The sequence below is a fragment of the Chionomys nivalis genome, chromosome 23, assembly GCF_950005125.1.
Source record: "Chionomys nivalis chromosome 23, mChiNiv1.1, whole genome shotgun sequence".
Classification (NCBI taxonomy): Eukaryota; Metazoa; Chordata; class Mammalia; order Rodentia; family Cricetidae; genus Chionomys; species Chionomys nivalis.
Genome location: NC_080108.1, coordinates 33,089,077 through 33,110,275, shown reverse-complemented (window position 1 = coordinate 33,110,275; position 21,199 = coordinate 33,089,077). Strand labels below are relative to the sequence as shown.

The window sequence follows — 21,199 nt, the reverse complement described above, 5'->3', positions numbered from 1 at the left end:
TCTATTTCCATCCATTTGCATGCAAAATTCAAGATGTCATTGTTTTTTACCACTGAGTAGTACACTAATATGTATATATTCCACACTTTCTTCATCCATTCTTCCCTGAAAGGGCATCTAGGCTTTTTCCAGGTTCTGGCTATTACAATTAATGCTGCTATGAACATAGTTGACAAAATACTTTTGTAGTATGATAGGGCATCTCTTGGGTATATTCCCAAGAGTGGTATTGCTGGGTCCTGGAGTAGGTTGATCCCAAATTTCCTGAGAAACTGCCACACTGCTTTCCAAAGTGGTTGCTCAAGTTTGCATTCCCACCAGCAATGGACGAGAGTACCCCTTACTCCACATCCTCTCCAGCAAAGGCTATCATTGGTGTTTTTGATTTTAGCCATTCTGACAGATTTAAGATGGTATCTCAGAGTTGGTTTGATTTGCATTTCCCTGATTGCTAAGAGGTTGAGCATGACCTTAAGTGTCTTTTGGCCACTTGAACTTCTTCTGTTGAGAATTCTCTGTTCAGTTCAGTGCCTCATTTATTAATTGGGTTAATTAGCATTTTAAAGTCTAGTTTCTTGAGTTCTTTATATATTTTGGAGATCAGACCTTTCTTTTTGAAGAATTCTACAATATAATCTAGATGATTTTGAGCCCAAGAACAACCCAAGTACAGGCAGACAAATATGTATATGCTGCTGTATTATCATAAGTGATTGAATATGAGGATTAAGCTTATCAGAGGAATTAATTCATAAATACAAATGACAGTCATAAGAATTAATTCCAGTTGTAAAATTAATTCTTCCAACAAATATACATGTGGTAGAGGCACACAAGCAATAACATTACTACTTCCAAATAAGAGAAATTTATAAGTTGAATCAGATACTACTGTTTCAGTATATGAGCCATTTAAAAGCTGAACATGTTTTATGGCAGCCACAATTTTCTGAATTGCAGTAGGGGGCTGTGAGTAAGGCAATGTGATTATCACTGATTCCTCCATCTCCCCATGACAGAAGACATCTTCAAGCTATCATTTCATTCTCGGCTCAATTCAACCTGGGAACATTAAGCAAATCACAAGTGGTAATATTCCATTCAGAACATGTGTTAATAAATTGACCACATGGGCCCTAATTGATCCATTTATTTTGATGATTTTTCCAAAATTTGACCTAAAAAACCTTCAAAATAAATGACTGATATTTTAAACCATAATACGTAAAATCTGGACATACAGGATATGATAATTCATTATTTTCATTAATATTCTCCAAGGTCTGATTAATGGACTATGCTGAAAATATTTGAAGATGAGATAGAGATCTACCTATTTTAATACCAGGTTGTAACCAATGGTTTAATCCCACAGATAAACAAGGACAATTTCCAAAGCTTACTGGCTTTCTATCATCCATATAAGTAAAATTATAAGAGATCCCATCAAAATTATTCAGATAAGTCAAGTCATTCCAAGGAGGAGAGGAGATACTTACAGTGATATACACTAAAACACCAGTATCTCCTTAAAAGACAGGCTGAAACATAGGTGTACAATGGACATAAGCACAATAACTTACAGCTGATCCCTAAACAGAAGAGACAATTAACAGAGCACATATGGCCAGAAAAAATATTCAACTGAAACTGATCTTTTAAATTGCTGGACAGTAATCTGATCATAGGGCACAGGAAATTTCACCTGGCCCCTAGTTGGTGATCATGGTGAGACCAATGTTGTTGAGATCGCTTCCATGAATATAATTTTAATCAAGGCCAATATTGGGATATCTTCTTCAGGAGCCATAACTGTAAGTCATCCTGCAAAAAGACAATACCAAACCCTCTCTCTTCCTCCATTAGCACTGCAGGCTGCCATTCAGTATCTATGGCAATTTTTCTGCTAGTTCAACATTTGAAGAATGAGCAAAATGTTGTAATAAGAGCGGCAGGGCTGCGTCCCCGGCACCCAGCTGCCCACATGGCTAGCTTATGCCCCGAAATAATTACATGGAAATTGTATTCATTTAATCACTGCCTGGCCCATTAGTTCCAGCTTCTTATTGGCTAGCTCTTACATATTGATCTAACTCATTTCTAATATTCTGTGTAGCACAACGAGTTGGCTTACCAGGGAAGATCTTAACCTGCGTCTGTCTGGAGTGGGAGAATCATGGCGACTCCTCTCTCGGCTTCTTTCTCCCAGCATTCTGTCTGTTTACTCCACCCACCTAACGGCTGGCCTATAAATGGGCCAAGGCAGTTTCTTTATTAAATGAAAGTAACTCCTCCATCATTTCCCCTTTTTTTGTTTAAACAAAAAAGAAAGGCTTTTTAACTTTAACATAGTAAAATTACATATAACAAGACAGTTGTCAAGCAAGAATTACAGTTACAATATTTATATCTATCTTTTATCATAACTAAGGAAAACTATAACTATAACTAATCATTCTTCAACTCCATCAAAGACTCCAGAAGGATATAATATTACCTAAGCAAACAAGAGATCCAAAACTCTAGAAAAGACAGAGACATCTCGCTGCCTGGACAGTCACCCAAAGTTCTTTTGTACCGTTGGGGCATCCATCTTCAGCCTACAGTCCCATAGTATCCAGAGACATTTCCAGGAAGCAGGAAATTCCAAAGACAGTTCAGTCACTATCTGCTGTGTCCTGCAGAATGTCTCACAGACTCTTTCATGAGTCAGGAACCCCGAAAGACCATCTCACCTTTAGGCAAGTTCAGCAGTCCTCTTTCTGCAGGTTCTCTGTGTCCAGTTTATGCAACAGTCCAGGCAAGAGCAGTTTCTTGCCCAAATGGCTATCAAACTCCTTAAGGAGTCTCTTCGGTGCCCATCTTCCTCTTGAAGTAGATTGGTGCTGCCAGGAGCAGATGTGTCTCATTATCATGAAAAGTCCTAAGTTATTAAAACATTAAATGCCATATTCTGCAGTCTTTGAAAGATATGAAGAATGCCTATCTAGCTGAAATATATCTATGCACATCTAGAAAATCTAACTAACATGACTAAAAGCTTGACAATTATCGATGATTGTCCATTAACAACCTATATACATTACATTTTTCAATGAACTACATAATCACAATACCTTAATCAAGATCAGAAATACATAAACATATAAAAAATTGACTTTAAAATCATACCAATGCAAATTATTCATATCTATATCATATCCCCCTTTAAATGTAAAAGAACATTTATAAACCATATTTGGGAACATGGGCGCAGTTTTTCTCTCCAAACTGCTTCCTGCTGAATGGGGGCGCTGTTATTCAGATCTTTTATGGGATAACCTGTGTGCCAGGGTCATCTCAGTTGGCAGTTGAGTGAAGTAATTTTTTGAGGGTGTTCACAGTAACCTTTCAGGAGGGCGTGGTCTATCATACCATATTGGGATAGAAGAAATCCACAGGGTCGCATCCTCTGTGAAAACAAAAGAAGACCCTCTCCAAAGCATCATATCCTTAGACCCATATTCTGAAATCATAATACCCTTGTATCCATTCTGGTTTAGCTTGGCAGCCCATATAATGAAATGTCTCTCTGTACTTAGCTCTTTTACAGTCAAAAATTTTAAAGAAAACACAATAATACAAAGAATCCAGACTCTCTGTGAATTTTCCATTTTTACGTGGCTTATTTTTCTTTATTTCTTTTAATCTACAACTATCTGTACTCTGTCTCTTTAAAGACTTTACCTTTTTTTTTAAACCATTAACTTTATTCTCTATATTTGTTTTTTCTCTCTCTCAAGCCTACGTACAGGCACCAACACTGTGGTCTTTTATGTCTGAATCTGTTTTATTGTGAATTTGTATTTTTTTTTTACTATCCAGGAGCATTTCTTAAAATAGTAAGCACTTTTCAAAAACTTAAGTTGCACCATGTAGGGGTAATACGGTACCGCCTGTGTCCTGCCCAGTCGAAACCTCAACTGCGCTGTTATTACAGTAATTAAGGTAGTTCTTGCCTGAGACCAGCACAGTTCAGCATGGCAGAGCTGAGCCCGCTCCTGCCTCAGAGCCATTTGGTGCCCCTGAGCCACACACAGTTCCAGGCACACAGCAGTCCACATTGCCATCAAGCAAGCCGTAGCACTTTACTCCAAATGCTCCATTCAAAAGCTCTGTCTCCCGCAGGAGCCAGACAGAGATCGTGATGGCGGCACAGCCCAGAAAGCCGGCATTTTAAAACAGCCAGTTTTTTCCTGCTGCTGAGTCAGGACAATTTCTTTGCGGCATGCAACCCACAAACAGCAAAAAGCTGTCTTAAATTCTCTCTCTGTCCTTTTTAAGCCCTCTCAGCTTTTACATGGCATTCATTACCATGCTGGGCGCCACTCGGTTGTAATAGGAGCGGCAGGGCTGCGTCCCCGGCACCCAGCTGCCCACATGGCTAGCTTATTCCCCGAAATAATTACACGGAAATTGTATTCATTTATTCACTGCCTGGCCCATTAGTTTCAGCCTCTTATTGGCTAGCTCTTACATATTGATCTAACCCATTTCTAATATTCCGTGTAGCACAACAAGCTGGCTTACCAGGGAAGATCTTAACCTGCGTCTGTCTGGAGTGGGAGAATCATGGCGACTCCTCTCTCGGCTTCTTTCTCCCAGCATTCTGTCTGTTTACTCCACCCACCTAAGGGCTGGCCTATAAATGGGCCAAGGCAGTTTCTTTATTAAATGAAAGTAACTCCTCCATCAGCAAAATATTTCTCTAGTCCAATTAGAATATTCCTTTTGGTCAGATTTACGAAATTTAATATCTGTTAATGTAAAGTTGCCCTAATACTTCCAAATATCTCACATTAATTACTTGTCAAAATCATCCTTTATGAACTACAATTTGCTGTTTTAAAATGTAATGGACTTGCAAGTATGATTAGTTTATCAAAATGGAATTTTATATTGAACATATAGATGACTAGCATTAGTATGTATATGTCCATGTTCCTCTTGAAGAAAGGAAATAGCTACCAATGATCCCTTAGAGAATTTTCAAATGTCAGATCTCCAGACATTTTGCATGTGATCCTAGGTTATAACCTATTCAAAAAGGCATTTTGAATATGCTCTTTAACTAATTTTACTTTGTCTGAAATTCTTAGTTAGAAACTGATTTTCCCATATCCAAAGCATTGTAAATCTTTTAAATTTTTATTTTATTTTTGCAAATTATAATAAATGGTGGCCAAAGATTCAGCAGCCAATTATAGTTTTCTACTTTCTGATGGAATATCTTTTCATACTTTCCTATAATTATTACTATTTCCTGTTTCCTAAACTGATAGTGTAGCTCATTATATAACTCATTGGCATTTTTATATGCTTAGTCTTTTAAGAAGTTATTTCCTCACTTCTTCTCCAATTACAGTTCTTTTTATTGTTTGTTTTAGTCGATCTAGGAATTCAATATAAGGCTCATTAGATTTCTGTATAACTTTAATCCAAGAACCATAGTTTTCTCTCATGGAGCGAAGATGCTTCCATGCTTCCAAGCCTATTTCTCTCAGTTATTCATATATTTCAACTGGAGTATTAGCCTGCTGTTTGGGACTATCACAAGCACCATTTTCCTGTTAACATAGGAAAAATAATTTCCCTTAGCAAAGGATTGTTGCTGACTGCATTAATTTGAGCTTTCTCAAATTTAAAAACCCATATTTGCCATTGCAAATATTTAGGCTCATTTTAATCCATTTAGTCCAACTTATCTTTTAATAATACCTTTGCTACTATCCCCAAAATGTTGTCAACTACAAAATAATACCTCTAAAACAAAATTTATGAATTCTCATAAAAAATCAGTTATATGGACATTTCTTGGTCCAAATGCTTAATAGTAATCTTTAAGAGCCTCTCTGACTTTCTATCATTTTTTCTCATCTATAAAACATCTTTAATATACTCAAAAGTTAACTATTAATTTTAATATTTATCCATCGTACTTTGTAAGCCTGTCATATTTAATGCTAAATAATTGCTTTTCCCATGATTGCTGTTCTAGTTACCGAGGTTTAGAAGACACAGCAGGTTCTTGTGTTTCTCTTCCTCTTAATTATACTTCACTTTATATGTGGCTCTCTGAACAGCTTCTTCACTGAATCTCTCTTTTTTTTCGAGACAGGGTTTCTCTGTAGCTTTTTGGAGCCTGTCCTGGAACTCCCTTTGTAGACCAGGCTGGCCTCGAACTCACAGAGATCTGCCTGCCTCTGCCTCCCGAGTGCTGGGATTAAAGGCGTGCGCCACCACCACCCAGCTGAATCTCTCTTGTTCTAGCCACATGTCATTACACTGGCCCACCTGTAAGTCAAAAGAGTCTCTAGAGAGGGTGATGGAGGAAGGTCATTGGTTAATTAATAAATAAACTGTTTGGCCTCATATGTTAGAACATAGGTGGGTGGAGTAAACAGAACAGAATGATTCTCTTACCACTATTGCCCTAACAATATGGATCAGGCTTGATTATTGCATTTGGCAAATTTTCTTTTTGTCAATTATATATCTGCATTTCTAAAAGAATCTACGAGTGAAAATTTAGACATGTCTATGCATATGAAACAAGTAATAACATCTGAAGAGCTAAATTGTGACAAATTATGACATTTGGAGTAGCTGGAAAATCACACATTTTACATCAATATGTTGTACTCCTGTTAGTTGTGGCTTTGACATTAACATTTTAGGATAATTATAGCAATTATACCTATATTCATGGTTTAAGGGACTGACTCTCAGTTCCTAATACTGTAAACAATTGTTTAAATACCTTATTTTTAAGATAAACAGTAAAACTAATTTTATTTATTTTTTAGTGTTATTGTATGGGAGACTTCTGAATCTTGCTTTTATTTGATGTATGTGTGAAGTATATAAAAACAGCAGATACTGTAGTAATCCTACGTTTTTAGTTAAGGAGGCAGACAACAATTGTAGAATCTGTACAAATGCAAAAATACAATCAGAGGAAAGAAAGTAATAGTTAAGTTTAAAAACATCAATGTCTACTCTAAATAATAACCCTTATATTATTTTCTGCTTTTATGTTTGAAAATTAACAGATTCATAGAAAGATCTCTTCATGGACTGGTAATTTGAAATATGAAAAACTGGATCTATTTATAATAAATACATGTGAAAAAAACTGGTATAATAACATGATCATGTTGTCCCAGGACATGGAGCATATACAGTGAATGAAAGAATCTCTAAGATTTACTTGCCTGATTTCATACCATATGTGGCACATTTCAAGGCTGTGGAATGCTATTATACTAACACATACAAATATTAATTGATTGGTATTCATGTATATGTACACTTTTATTATTGAATTTTCATTGTATAAGTTTGCATATGTAATTGCTTCATTACAAAATCTATAGAATATTCTACTGTATTCTGAGGAACTTTATGAATGAAAAATATTATCAGAATGGCTTAAATTATTTATAGAATTGATAAAGAGGAAAGATAGATTTTCTCATGTGTGCTAGCATTGAAATGATTCCCATGTGCTAGAAGAATGCCCATATCAAAACACACACACGCACACACACACACACACACACACACATTTTTCCCTGAAGTCAAATGTCACTGAAAAGAGAGAACAGATATATTACCTGAGGATGGTGAATGCAAAGAAAATCTAAATTTCAAATTTAAATTTCAAATTTAATATCAAATTTTAAATGTTCAAATAATAATACCTTAAAACATATCAAAAATATTAGAGACAATTACTCTGAAATAAATGTCGAAACATGAACACATATGTGAAACACTAATAAAATCATGCATATAATTTTGAAATTTGAAAATAATACATGTATTTTTTTTAAATATTGAACACCAATTTTTTGCTAAATTATAATGATATAATTAGATACCATATACAATTTGTGCATCTTCTGATCTGGGCTTTAAATAACATTCCTATTTAGAAAATGCCCTTATTATTTCATATTTTTTATTTAAAAATACATACATGTTAAAATGTATCACAAATTCTATAATTCATATATTTATTAATTGCATTTGTGGATTCTGACTTGGCCTATTAGAAAATGCCAGCAACAAGCTTCACTGAGCATGCCAGAATCACAGTCAGAAATATAAAGCTAGAAATGAAGGCTTTCTTGTCGATAGCCAACAGTTATCAGGGACTGTTGTTTATTTCTCCCTCTCACTAAGATGACCCATTATCAGGAGTAAATTAGAATTTATTCTCTTGTCCACCCTCAGTTTGTCTGCTACTGCTATGGAGGAAGAAGAGAATCAGCAGCTATGATTGAGGTCTCTAAGATTACCACAGGAATTGGCTGCATTGTTGGAATTAAGATCACTCTTCTAGTTGGTTCTTATCTCATACTCAATTGAATGCACACAGTCCTTCAATTCAAGACCAAGAATGCTTATAAAAGAGTTAGCACTATTGGTTCTTAACAGTCAAGTTCTGTCTTTATTCCAGGACTCATTTGGACCTGGGTATAACCTAAGCCTCGCTGTACATTGGTCTAGTCAAGGCAGTCTGCTCCTGACATGTACAGGAGTCAGAGTCTATGGAATTATCAAAATCAGGACTTACACTCACAAAAACTATTCCACCTGTGTTTGACAACATTGGAGAATGTATTCTATTATCCACCCAGTCTTAGTGCTCACCTAGTTTTGTTCAAAAAATCACATTCTATAATAACTTGTATTACCAAACTAAAAAAATAACGTTTTTGTCCTTACATCATTTACTCAATTAAACATGGTAGCTTTTCATATTTCTCAAGTTTTGTAAATATTAAATCTCTTTTATAAGGTTTTTTTTTTATTTTGGTAGCAAGGAAATCTGTAAAACTATCGCTATGTAATTGTCTATTGTTTCAAACACCTGAGAAGAAGAATACATATCTGAGTAAACAGCAAATGCAAATTTGGCCAATGACCATGGATTTTCTTCCACATTGCTCTTATTACATTACATGCTTAAGCATTATAGAGGAAGAATCCAGACATTTGCTTATTTCTGGCCATTATTTTCTACTATGAAGAAAATATAATTTAACTTTAGTGTTTACAGAGGACCATATCATATTTGCTGAGTAAGTAGAATACAATGATCTTCAGAGTGGTTAACTGTGTGTTCTGTGATTTATACTTATTATATTAATTTTTATGCCTTCATGGTCACATTGAAAACTGAGACAGTTAAGGATAGGCTCATTTGGAAATTTGTAAACCTTGAATTCATTTTTAGAATATTTTTTATCTAAAGCAGGCATGCTGGATTGTACAATTCCAGGACATTAGAGAAGTGTGGTTACAGGAAGTTTTCTGAGTATTCATGGACAGCTATGGTAGAATGGCACGTTTCAGTCCTAAGAGGAAACTTATCTGTAATCTGCAAGTTTTAACAAATATCTACATCAAGCCACTATTGATTAATATGGAAACATTTTGCCCTAATGAATTTTCAACAACTATAACTAAATGCATAATTCTTGGACTATATCCAGTGCTCAAATAGCAGTATGCATAGAGGAAGGACAATGAAGCCAAACCATTATTAGAGTAGCTATTTGTAGTATTGAGTTAACTGAGAAAGAAATTTAGAATTATTATCAGCACAGCTTACCATGTAGGGCAGTCATGTACCAATACATGGTTTCTAAATAATGGACATACAACTTCCTTGAATATATTCTGTATACATTAAAGATAGATAAATATGGTTCAGATTTAATACTGATTATGAAATTTTGAGAGTAATTCTAGTATTTTGAATCTGGTGGATTTTTAAAACAAATACTTATAAATTTATACAAGAGAATATTTTATGTATATTAATTATATATGATAAGAAATATTATGAAGTCGCTTCTTGCAAATACCTATAAGGACTTTAAACAGGCAAACATAAATGTTAAGAATATAAGTATATTTAACTGATTTTCCAGAAATGAATTAACTTGAATTCATTTTTTAACAAAGTGCGATACTTTATTACTGTCAGGTCTATTTCAAGAGGGCTTGAAATCAACATTTCTTTCTACAATCCATTCATCTCCTTATACAACATTCTAATGGACTTAAAAATATTATGCATTGTAATTCAACTGCATGAACCATCGTAATCATATATTGTATTTATAAATTACATATTCCATGTAGTATATAAAACATAATTAATCATATTTCAACTTCATAAACAAGCACACATAAAAACAGACACAATCAGATCACAAAGAATAAGAAGCCAGATGCACTTGATAGCGCAAAGTCACAATCAAAAACAAAAGATAGGAATGGAGGCTTTTATGTATACAGCTTGAATCTAGGCAAAAGCTGCTGCAATGTTGCTGTGGCAACCAGTCATAATTAGCCAGGTTTGTCTGTTGTTAACTGGAGGCAAAACAAAGGCTAAATTACATTTTATCCTGTGTTCCCCATTAAATCGCTCTTCTTCTTTTACAAGACATAGGGAGGGGGGAAAAACAGATGAATCATGAGCTCTGGATGAGATCACTATGTAAAAAGCAGTCCTGTTCTTTCCGGTCCTTGGTTTGAGATCTCTCTTCCTATTGGTTCCCAGAAAACATAAAAAGGATTGCACTGAGCGATTTTGTCAGCCAGGCTCCTGGCTAAACTCCAGCATTTAGCTGGAATTTAGTCAGGAGATTGGCTATAAACAAACTCAGAAAGAAAATCTGTTGCAGAGACCTGCAGGAGACAGAAACAATAGATACCTAGTAAAAGCAAAGAATTTCTGAGATTCCCCATGCTTCTGCTAAGAGTCACCTGTTCCTGTTTACAGTGGAGGAAATGTGCTCGAATCTCGAGAGTCACTGCTTCAGCCTTAATATCTGTGATTTTTTTTTTGATTGGCCTTTGATTGTTCATTTTCTGTAATCAAATTTTAGTTTGGAAGTCAATACCTGACAGAAACTGGGAATGTACTGATCATATGCACCATTGGAGGACCCACTATGGTAATTGCTGTACCGGGGAATAGCCTTCAGCATCACAGATTCTGAAAATTTCAAGTGGCAGATTCCACAGTCAGTGTGTTTAGGGAGTACGATGTGGCATTTCTGAATGTGATACCAGAAGCTGCAATTGGCGGCAAAGAATAATATTCAACCATCTGCAGGCAGAGATGTTGGAATTCAGGAAGACTGGTAGGATAAGGATACCTAGACCCAAGAAGAGGGATATATGATCACCTCCTAATTACCTCGCAGTGGTTTCCGCTTTGATAGTTGGTTCTGGTCTGAGGTAAACTGCATTTATTTTCCTGTAATCCACTTTCACTTTCATTTTTTGTGCCGAACTACACATTGGGATGGGAGAAATGAGTCAGTAGCTCTGATGGACATCTCCAAGGTTACCACAGGATTTTTTCCTACTTGTAGAATGGAGATCATTTTCCTTATTGGTTCATATTCCAGGAACAATTTGAAAGCACACACCTGCTCTCTGAGGCAAGGAGAGCTCATAACACTTTCAGCATAGCAGGTCCTTAATAGTCATGCTCTGGCTATATTCCATTTCTCAGATGCTCATCCCTATAACCAAAACCCGATTAAATAGCACTAAGTAGCAATCAATGTTGAATTATTACATATCAGCCCTATGGCATGTGTTGGCTTCACCAGAGATGGTCCCATTGGATGTCACAAATATTTGTGCTGGATGTGTGAGGAATGAGGTGTGTGAAGAAATATAGACATAACCTGGTCACTTGGAATCATAGCAGGAAAATTATTGAAAGAAAGACAGCATTTGTGGGAATGGTATTGTGGCCAGACTTAAGGAGAGCTAGAAAGCTCATGGATGACTGTTATTGATGCTTATCCACTAACAACCTATATTTCCTATTATACATGTTAGTTAGATTTTCTAGATATATAGAGATATATTTCAGTAAGATATGCATTCTTCATATCTTTCAAAGACTACAGAATATGGCACTTAATGTTTTAATAACTTAGGGTTGTTCATGACATTGAGACACATCTGCTCCTAGCAGCACCAATCTACTTCAAGAGGAAGATGAGCATCAAAGAGGCTCCTTATAGAGTTTGATAGCCATTTGAGCAAGAAACTGCTCTTTCCTGGACTGTTGCATAAACTGGACACAGAGAACCCTCAGAGAGAGGACTGCTAGACTTGCCTAAAGGTGAGATGGTCTATTGAGGTTCCTGATTCATGAAAGAGTCTGTGAGACATTCTGCAGGACACAGCAGAGAGTGACTGAACTGCCTTTAAAATTTCCTGCTTCATGGAAATGTCTGCTGGATACTATGGGCTTGTAGGCTGAAGATGGATGCTCAATGGTACAAAGGAACTTTGGGTGACTGTCCAGGCAGTGAGATGTCTCTGTCATTTCTAGAGTTTGGAAGTTGCTTATTTCTTGTTTACTTAGGTAATATTATATCCTCTGGAATCTTTGATGGAGTTGAAGAATTGTTAGTTATAGTTATAGTTTTCCTTTGTTATGGTAAAAGATAAAATAGATATAAATACTGTAATTGTAATTCTTGTTTGATAACTGTTTTGTTATATGTAATTTTACTATGTTAAAGTTAAAGCCTTCCTTTTTGTTTAAACAGAAAAGGGGGAAATGATGTATGAGTGCCTTCTATCTATCTGCTGCTTTCACTGGTTAATTAATAAAGAAAACTGCTCGGCCTGAAAAAAAAAAAAAAAAAAAAAAGAAAGCTCATGGATGGTATTCATCATAAAGGAACCTAGGGGAAGACAAATTTATGCGTTGTGTAGATAAATATCTATTACAACTTTTCACTATGCTGCCCAATTTAACATGAACATCCGAGGAATAACCACATCCTTATTCTATTGTATGAAACAACCAGGAGATGAAGAGCTGAAGTTTTGTACAAGTAGGACCTATGTAGAAAATAGGTAGATATTCAAGAAGTAGAGGCCTAAAGTCGTCCCCGTTGTAGATTGATATCTTAAAGGTAGAGAAGGTAGTAGTATTTCCATTACTCATCTGAATACACAAGTTTATGGTATAGCTGTAGGTATTCTCAAGGTTATTCTCTGTAGTAATTTAACAAATATGTCTAAGATTTACAAAACCCAAACTACATAGAAAAACTAGAGTTAACCTGAGGGATCTAAGCATCATGTGTATATATAATTAAAGGAAGTGGAGAGCAGCCACAACCAAATCTCTCAATCATGCAGGTTCCATTGATGAGATCTAGGCAATGGATGTTGTTAGACTCAGGGAAAATTAACTTGAATTTACAGGTCCTATCAAAAGGAGCATCATATTTTCATTTGCATATAAGATGTATGTCAGAGATATAGATGGTGACAATGTATCAGAACTACACATCCTCCAGAATATCATTCCTGTATAAAACTAATTTTGTAATTACCTTTGAATATTCTCACACTTTCTAAGAACAGGTGACAATCTTCAAGACTCTGTAAAGAATGATTCCTGGCTCATGCTAGTATCATGGTCAATTATGATTCTTTCTGGTGGTCTGGTTATAAAGCATTTATCTGGGGTTTGTGAACAGAGTGCTACAACTTACTTAATGGGAACACAGACCTGGTGAGACCCAAGCCTGGATCCGGGTCTGAGAGAAAGTCTCTCAGAGGCAGTAAATATGCCTTTGCCATGTTGGACTGGGTGGAACTGACAAGCAAGATAGAAGAATTAGTCTTAGCCATTTCTACATAGCATTTAAAAATGCTTTTCATCAGAAAACACTTACAGATATAAAAAGAAACAACTAGTTAAAAAAAAACAATGTCTTTAAATAGACAGAGAATAAATTGTCATAGATTAAATAAGGAAAGAAAAATGAGTCATGTAAGATGGAATATACACAGAGAGACTAATTAAGTATATTATTGTGTTTTATTTAATTTTTGACTGTGAAAGAAATAAATACAGAAAGGCATTTTATAGTAGGTAGTGCTAATCTAAACCAAAATATATGCTTTCCAGGTATCTTGACTTCAAAATTTGGTTCTAGTTAAAGATATATTGCTTTGGAAAAATGGTTTTACTTCCTTTTCAGAGAGGATGAAAACCTGTGGATTTCTCAAGACTAATGTGATTCAATGGAGAAAGATGCACTTAAAGGTCTAAATAAATTCCTCCAACTACTTTGCCCAATAAACTGCAGGAAGAATTAAGGAAAGAATCATGACCAAATTCAAAAATATTTTAATAAAATTTGGTTACATTTAAAGAGTGATATGCTATAGAGATATGCATTGGTATAGATAAATTTGTTATATATTATAAATTATAGATATATATGCTTCTGCTCTTGATTAAGATATTGTATTGTGCAGCTAGTTTAAAATGTAATGTATAATTTTGAAACATAGGTTAATATAGAGTCATCTATAATAGTCAAGTTTGTAGTCAGGTTACTTAGCTTTTCAAGAGTTACAGAGATATATTTCAGATGGATAGTTATAATTCAAGCTTCTCAAAGCCTAACAGAATATGGTATTTAAAATGTTTTCAAAACTAAGAACTTTTCTTGACAATGAGACACATATTCATCTGCTCCTGGCAGCACTAATTACTTCAAGAGGAAGATGGGCATCTAGCAGGCTCCTTATGGAGTTTGCTAGCTATTTGGGCAAGAAACTGCTCTTGCCTGGAATGCTTAATGATATATTATATGAACTATACATGCTGGACCCACAGAAAAATGACTACTAAAATTGCCTAAAGAAGGTGAAACAGACCTTAAAGTATCCTGCTTTATGAAAGGGTTTGAACGAAAATCTGCAGGACATGGAAGAAAGTGACTGACAAACTGCCATTATAGGAGGAACTGTCTTTGAAATTTCCTAATAAAGTCTGCCAGAAACTATGTGCCAGTAAGATGAATATGGGTACCTGCAAAGCTACAGAAAATCCTTGGGTGACTGTCCAGGCAGTGAGATGACTCTCTTAATTCTAGAGTTATGGAAGTTGCATACAATGGAATTCTTGTTAACTTAGGTAATATAATCTCCTTTTGAAGACACGATGGAGTTGAAGAATAAATAGTTATAATTATAGTTTTCCTCAGTTAAAATAAAATATAGGATAGACATAAATATTGAAACTGTGATTCTTGCTAGATAATTGTTTTGTTATATGCAATTTTAGTATGTTAAAGTTAAATCTTTCACTTTTATTGAGAAAAAAAAGGGAAAGTGATTTGGGAGGTGATGTATTCTGTGAATATTTTTTTATTCCCATTAGTTAATAAGGAAGCTGACTCAAAAAATATCTTAGCAGAGTAAAGAAAGGCTGAAAGAGATATATAGAGAAAGAAGGAGGAGTCACTGAAAAATCATGAAGCTGCTGCCAGAAACAGATGCCTTTCCTGTAGCCTGTTTAAATTTGCCAGTAAGTCACGACCTCATGGTGGTGCACAGATTAGTGGAAATGGGTTATTTGAGGATATAAGAGCTAGCTAGTAATACTCTTAAGCTATTGGCCAGACAGTATTGTAAATAATATAGTACCTGATTGGCTATTTCAACTCAGGGCATCAGAATACAAGCCATCAGCCTCTGCAAACAGATCTATTCCTTTTAAGCTGTCTTCAAATGAGATATCCTTTTCCTTTGGATATAAATTGAATCTACACATGGTATGAAGTATTTTTAAGTCCAAGAATAATGGTAAGTAGTATGTATTAATCATGCGTAATTAAAACAAACACTGCAAATTTTTAGCACTTTGAACAACTGTGCAGGAGTAATATTGGTGTAAAATGATGTTTTTATGGCATATAAAGCTAATGTTTAACACTCTAGTGCATATTAACCACCATGCTTACCCTCAACATTACACTGCTGTTGCCTTCTCATGCAGACATCGTTTGTGAGAATATTTTATTTTTTCTTGTTATGGTCATAATTCAAATTTTGTTAATTACCTTACTAAGTTATTTTTGTATTCCCCCATATTTTCTTTTTCTAAGTTTTATACATGTTTGATTATTTTAAAATTCAACCACACCAATACAAAGACACAAATCTCTTTTGAAACGTAAGTGGTGATGATGAAAAGCTCTATGCTAAAACCCAGTGTGAAGAAACTCATATGATGTATGACGTTTCTTATGGTGATCTGGTTGACAGTGCGCATGTGATCTCTAATGAGATGACTGATTCAAGGATGTTGGCTTCTTTAAAGGGGAGTCAAGTTCTAACAAAGGACAGATATATCTAAGAAAGCAAGCATTTTGCAAATTGCAATGCAGCGGTGAAGATTTTGAAATTAGTGAGTTATCTGTAGATTGATGAACATGCATCCATATGCAAAGATGTATGGATAAATTGGGAAAGAAAATGTTTTTCAACCAACAAAAATACCTCCAGCCATGTTAAACTAATGAAACCTTAACTAGGTTACAAAGAAATAATATTGAGTTTTAAATGGAACTCTATAGAAAGGAACAATTTTAGTTAAATGGTTTCACCCTTAGTTGATGGCTATTTTGAGAGAGAATAAAAAGAGAAACTTTCACCTAGTTAAGCTTATAAACATCAGTTTTGCTACAATGAAATCAGAACTCTGCTGAACCTCACTACTTCTCAGAATCATGTCACTGTCCAGTTTAGAGTGACAGGTGGAATTTCTGGAAGGTAATAATGGCAGGCTATGCCTGACTGACAGGAGTTAGAAACATACCCACTCTCACTGACACAAAAAAGCAGACTAAAGCATAGTTTGAGTGGTAGTAATTTGAAAATATTTATACATTTTCTTCAATATTTCTTCACAGAGCTAATCACTATTATTTATGTTTCTTTTTGTTTTGTTTTGTTTTGTTTTGTTTTTTGAGACAGCGTTTCTCTGTGGTTTTTTGGAGCCTGTCCTGGAACTAGCTCTTGTAGACCAGGCTGATCTCGAACTCACAGAGATCCATCTGCCTCTGCCTCCCGAGTGCTGGCATTAAAGGCGTGCGCCACCACCGCCCGGCTTATTATTAATGTTTCATAAAAAGTAATTTAATTCTAATTTACAAGACATAATTGCTTTGTTTTTTATCTCATTTTTGTATTTTCTATTTTTTAAGCATCTGGTTTCTTATATGTGTTTTTTACTTTTATGGCATGCAAATGACCTTTATATCTATTCATATAGTCAATGTCTCCCCCTGTATTTAGGCAGAGTAAGGCTATCCAGTATAGGGAATAGGTTACAGAGCACCAGCCCAACAGCATGGACAGACACTTCTCCCATTTTCAGGGCTGACACAACTAGATCAAGCTTCACAACTGTTATTAATTAAGAGGCACTAAAGTGTGTTTTAAGAATTGTGGAAAATTTATTCACAAAGTGTACAAATTATCATTGAGTATTTCATAGTAAAGTGTGGCACAATGGAATTCACCACGATGATTAGGAAAGTTTCCCAAAAGATTTTTTTTATCTTTTTATTAATTTTTTTAATTAAAAATTTCTGCCTCCTCCTTGCCTCCCTTTTACCTCCCCCTCCCCCCACTTCTCATGCCCCACTCCCCTCCCCCTCCCTCTCCAGTCCAAAGAACAGTCAGGGTTCCCTGCCCTGTGGGCAGTCCAAGGTCTTCCCCCCTCCATCCAGGTCTAGGAAGGTGAGCATCCAAACAGGCTAGGCTCCCACAAAGCCAGTTCATGCTGTAGTGTCAAAACTCAGTGCCATTGTCCTTGGCTTCTCAGCAGCCCTCATTGTCCACAATATTCAGAGAGTCCGGTTTTATCCCATGCTTTTTCAGTCCCAGTCCAGCTGGCCTTGGTGATCTCCTAATAGATCTACCTCACCGTCTCAGTGGGTGAGTGCCCCACTCGCGGTCTTGACTTCCTTGTTCATGTTCTCCCTTCTTCTGTTCCTCATTTGGACCTTGGGAGTTCAGTCCATTGCTCCAATGTGGGTCTCTGTCTCTATCTCCATCCATTGCCAGATGAAGGTTCTATGGTGATATGCAAGATACTCGTTAGTATGGCTATAGGATCGAGCCATTTCAGGCTCTCTCTCCTCAGCTGCCCAAGGACCTAGTTGGGTACATCTGTCTGGACCCCTTGGAACCCCTCTAGAGTCAAGTCTCTTGCCAACTTTAAAATGGCTTCCTTGATTAATATATATACTTCCCTGCTCACATATCCATCCTTCCACTATCATAACCATTCCATTCCCCCAAGTTCTCCCTATCCTCCCCTTCTCACTTTTTTGCCTGTAAATTTTATATTGTACATAAAGTATAAACACATAATTCTTGAGGCTGCAACTTTGTGAATAATGAAGGCTATGTATTTTAGGCCTTATGTTCCAAGTAATTGTTGATCACAGAGGACTTTCAAACTTCTAATTCTATAAAGAGTGCTGTGATATTTATGATCGCATATCAGGATGAAATGAACATTTGCCATTAACAGAAACTGATTGATTTCCATGATATAATTGGATAATTAAAAAAAAAAACTAGAAATTGCCTCAAATATTCGCCTCCTTTATCTAGACCCTTTAGTGCAATAGGAACTAATTATGAATTTGTGAACATTAATCACCATGTCATAATCATTATTTGTGGATCTTATAATCATTACTTGTGGATATTCCATGTTTCATATCAATTAAGTTTTGCAAAGAAGCAAAGTTCTTATTGGATTAAATGTGTACTACAGTCAAGCAAAAACAGTATTTTTACAGATTTATGATAAAGTAGTCCCACAATCATTTTGGGATAAAGTATAATAAAGGATTCCTTATTTAGGGGTAGCCTCTCAGATCAACAGTCCTCTGCATGAGCAGGGAACAGGGAACAAAATCAGGCTGACAAGAGGGAAAAAGACCACGTTTCTTGATGTGTTGTTATAGTACGCCAAGACCATGCCTAAGTGGCCCAGCATCCAAAACCATTGTCTTAAGAAGTTTCCAGAGCACCTCTCCCTTTAGTTGAAATGAGAGTTTTAAACCCAATGTAAAAATACATACAATAAGAACAGATATCATAGATATCAAGTATAGAAAATATCAAGTATAGAAATTGGAGTTAACAGAGAAACCCTGTCTTGAAAAACCCCCCAAAAATAGAGTTACACCCATGATAAACAATATCAAGAAAGAAATGTATCCTAAACGTTTCAATAAATATCCTATCCTAAGGAACTAAGTCTTATATTAGAAATGGATTGGCCAAGTCATGAGAGGAATGTAACTATGACAATGTAGTATTCAACCCTATTGAAAACCTGAGAGGAAAATAATATTACTTTAGTAAACATGAAGTACAAAGAAGCAACTTTCAAATATGCAATAAATGACAGAGGCAAGTGGCTACGCAGGCAATCACCCAAAGTTTCATTTTCAACATTGGAGCAAATATCATTTCCTAAGACCTAGAGTCACTGACAGATCATTTTCAGAGGCAGAAAAAACTTTTAATTCATCTAACCCTGTCTTGGCAAAGTTTCACACTTTTTTTTTCTTTCATCATGCTTGTCCAGTTCAGACATCATGAATATTTTCAGTGTCAAGACATGGGGAGTTAATTGCACAAAGGCCAGTTTTGCCAAGCTCCAATTGTGTATCTTCAGTGCCACACATGCCCTGGGTTATAGACTGGTGCTGCCAGGTGGATGAATGTTTGATTCCCTCATGTTTCCCTTGTTACTTAGCTTGTCTGGAGTCATGGGCTTCATGTTTCCTACTCTGTGCTTTATTTGCTGTTCCCCAATGGTTGGCTACAAACCATCCTCATCATTCTGATCTGTGTTAACTCACTCAAGATGGCTAGTTTCATTCTTTTGCATGCAAATTTGAAGATGTCATTGTCTTTTACCACTGAGGAGTACACCACTGGTTAATTATACCCTCAATTTTTATCCAGTTTTTTTTTTGATGGGCGTGGATTTACCTCCATGCTATTCTAATGATATGATATGCATGAGGATGATAGTGTTAGAAACCAGACATTTGCCCATTTTTTCACATTATCATCTACTATTCAGAAAAGTTAATTTAACGATGGTGTTCACATAACCATATGAAACTTGGTAAATAAGATATGTTTCATGATCTTTAGAGTAGTAAATGGTGTAGTCTGTGAGTTATAGCCTTTTTCTTATTTATTTTTGTTTTTATGGTTACATTGTAACCTGGGACAGTCAACAACTTGTTCATTTGTAAATTAAGAAACCTAGAAGACATTTTCACAATACTCATTTTCTAAAGCAGTCATGCTGGTATTTCCAATTCCAGAATATTAGAGAAGTGTAGAAAGAGGAAGATCTCTGAGTATTCATGGCCAGCTAGGCTAGAAAACACATTACAGTCAAAGGAGAAATCCAATCTCAAATCATCTAGTTCTAATAAATATCTGCACTTAACCAGTATTTGATTAATATAAAAGAACTTTTGCCCCAATGAAATTTCAAAAACTGGCACTAAATGCATTATTCTTGTAGTTTATCCAGTGCTCAAATTCCTAGTATGCCCAATGACAGGACAAATGAAGGTGAACCCTTATTAAAGGGGCTATTTAATGTATTTAACTACTTAAAAAGGAAACTTACATATATTTTCAAAGTGGCTTGCCATGAAATGCGCTATGTAACAATAGATGGCTTGAAATTGGTGGACATACAACTTCCTTAAATAATCCTCCTTTTATTAAATATATATATATATATATATATATATATATCAGTTTTAATGGTGCTTAGGAGATTTAGAGAGAACTTCTAATATTTTGAATCTAGTTGTTTTTTAAAATCAATTTTTATAAACTATTAGAGGATATTTATGTATATTGATTACATGTAAGAAACAAAATATGAAGGCTGCTTCATGCAAAGGTAAATGTGCAAACACCAATAAGCCTTAAAACAAGCAAACACAAACATTAACAATTTAAATATATTTAATTTTTTCTGAAATCAATTAAACTGAAATCATTTCTTCTTCATTAAGACATTGTGAGCTAAAATATTACAGTTGAGTCTATGTGGGAGAGGGTTTAAAATCTACATTTCTTTCTACAATCCACCCACTTCCATCTATAGCACTCTAATTAACTTAAATATATTATGTATTCTAATTAAACTACATGAAAAATATAATTGCATTTTATTTGTATATAATTCATAATATCGTAATATGTAACCTATTTAATTATAATTTGACAGCAT

The 21,199-nt window shown here is 35.2% G+C and overlaps 2 long non-coding RNA genes across 3 annotated transcripts in view; one reads left to right on the top strand and one right to left on the bottom strand.

Annotated features, from left to right (window-relative positions):
• Positions 1 to 21,199, top strand: part of LOC130865075 (uncharacterized) — a 54,513-nt gene that overhangs the window by 20,743 nt on the left and 12,571 nt on the right. The gene's annotated exons all lie outside the window — the stretch shown is intronic.
• Positions 17,591 to 21,199, bottom strand: part of LOC130865073 (uncharacterized) — a 134,080-nt gene continuing 130,471 nt past the window's right edge. For both annotated transcript variants that reach the window (XR_009056070.1, XR_009056072.1), the window contains one exon: positions 17,591 to 17,982. This is a non-coding gene — a long non-coding RNA (uncharacterized LOC130865073). The remainder of the gene's footprint in view (positions 17,983 to 21,199) is intronic.